Genomic DNA, 2,223 nt, shown 5'->3' on the forward strand with positions numbered 1-2,223 from the left:
CGATGAAATGTTCGTGAAAAGAGTCAGTGTAAAGAGAGTCAGCAGTTCATGTTTTCCCGAGACACTTCCTTCAGACCTAAGACCTAAGACCAAAACGTTTGTCGTTTCCGTAGTGTAGCGGTTATCATGTTCGCCAGTTACACGCAGAAAATCCCAGATTTGACCTCGGGGGGAAGCATTTTGTTGTGACTTTCACCCCATAAACCTCCAGGGTCGAGTTTCTTCAAGCGTGAAAGGGGCTGCAAACCTTTTTAAATTTAACAGCGGCTACACCAGATTCCTGGTGTAATAAGCACTAAACATTTTTAAGCAGACTCCTAAAATACATTACATAAAATGGGAAGCGATAGAAGTTTATGACATGCAAAGCACAAAGATTTATTAACGTTTTAATTGTCACTTGGCAAACAAGCTAGTATTTCCTTCAGTGTGCAACAGAATGTATTAATGGTGATTAAAAAATCATTAAGTGTCTCACAGACTTAAATTAGTTTTGTGCAATGAACTATTCCCAACCACGAGGGAACACAGCATCAAATATATATATTTAAGTATATAATACGTATATGTACATATATAATCTATGCCCTCAGGAGACCTTATGCGGCAACGGTAGCCCACCCAGGGACGAAAATTGCACCTTTTTTCCAACTTTCGGATTCATTGCCTCATTCTGATCGCCCTGAAGCCGGTGCCAGGTTTTAATTCCTGATCTGCAGTAACTGGGAGCACTTTAAATGGCTCCGATCTCTTAATCTCATTTCAACTTTTCGAATGTGTGATTTGGCTGCAAGAAAACACTCCGTGAACAATGTTATCTGAGCATGCCTGATTCGCCATAATTTACACTGAGGTCGGATATTAGGCACATAAAAAAAAACAGTGAAATGTTTGTGTGGGCGCGATGCTCTGGGATTCCCTGCCTGACCAGCGCCACCTATCCTTCTCTGCAGCCTTCCGAAATACAGCGCAGTAAATGCATTCCTGTGAAATGAGCTCCTGGACAGTAATACGGAAATTAGTTTGGCTGAGGGGGTTTGCTCCTAGCACGGAACGTCAAATGTCAGGTTTCCGTAGTGTAGTGTTTATCACGTTCGCCTAACACGCGAAAGGTTCCCGGTTCGAAACCGAGCGGAAACATTTTGAAACCTTGTCCCCATTAAAAATGAGTAAATATTTAACGATTCACATTGCTGAATAATGTGAACAAAGTCCATATCTCCCAGCCCTGTTAATGCAGTCCGCTGAGAGCAATCGATGAATGCCAGCGTGATATTGGGGGTGAAGGGTGATTCTAATACTGTCTCATTCCCGGTGGGATCTGGCGGAGATTTGATAAGCCCGATCGATTCAACCAATATATGAAACGGTGTTTGAGAAACATTGATATGTATGATAACATCCAGGATCCTGTCTTCAGATTGCGTGGCGCAAAGGTCTGACTCCAGATCAAAAGGCTGCGTGTTCACATCACATCGGGGTCACTGTTTCTTTCACCGCTCACATGAGACTGGATAATTCCCGAATGAAGGTTTTAATTGCTTTTTCACACAAAACAAAACAGATGTTTGGTCGAAATCCTGACTCAGTACCGACCCAGCGGCAGGGAGGGGAGCGCCTGATACCCTCATTAATTTCATGCAACAAACTGACACGAATACTGGTATTGATTCAAAATCGACCTGCAGATGGACACACACGGAAAAAAGACAACCACAGAAACAGACAGCAACTACTTGTTTATATATATATATATCTGTATATATCGCCATTAACGTGGTCAGACGATTTAAGCTCGGTGAACTTGCTTCTGCTTTCTGAACTGTACTTGTCCATCCTTAAGAGGTCACGGGAAATATATTTTTTGCCTTTCGAAAAAAGACGCGAAACGGCAGAGACATGTTTTGTCTTCAACACGGCTAGTGAAATGGCCGGACTATCATAAATTAGGGGTCGCCTTTGAAACACTTAAAGGAGACTACCTAAAAATCACTTAGTGCAAATTTAAAATCACGGTTCCTATTTATTTCGGTCTGAAAGAAATAACAATAAACATGTCAGTCAGCGCCCGCGGTGAGACGGTGATGAACTTGTTTGCTGCGAAGTTCACCGCTGGGCTAAAGCTGACTCCGTTTAAAAGACGCGAACCCACTCAATGTAAAGGATGAGCTCATAACCAACAGGTCCCGTCAACGTCAAACACCTCCTTTCTTGTTCAATAGA

General features: G+C 42.6%; 1 non-coding gene across 1 annotated transcript; it reads left to right on the top strand.

Moving 5' to 3' along the window:
* The first annotated feature begins 1,067 nt into the window (after nt 1-1,067).
* On the top strand, nt 1,068-1,140 carry trnav-aac (transfer RNA valine (anticodon AAC)). The gene has a single exon. It is a non-coding gene; the product is annotated as a tRNA-Val (tRNA).
* The last annotated feature ends 1,083 nt before the right edge of the window (nt 1,141-2,223 follow it).

The sequence above is a fragment of the Heptranchias perlo genome, unplaced genomic scaffold (assembly GCF_035084215.1).
Source record: "Heptranchias perlo isolate sHepPer1 unplaced genomic scaffold, sHepPer1.hap1 HAP1_SCAFFOLD_63, whole genome shotgun sequence".
Lineage (NCBI taxonomy): Eukaryota > Metazoa > Chordata > Chondrichthyes > Hexanchiformes > Hexanchidae > Heptranchias > Heptranchias perlo.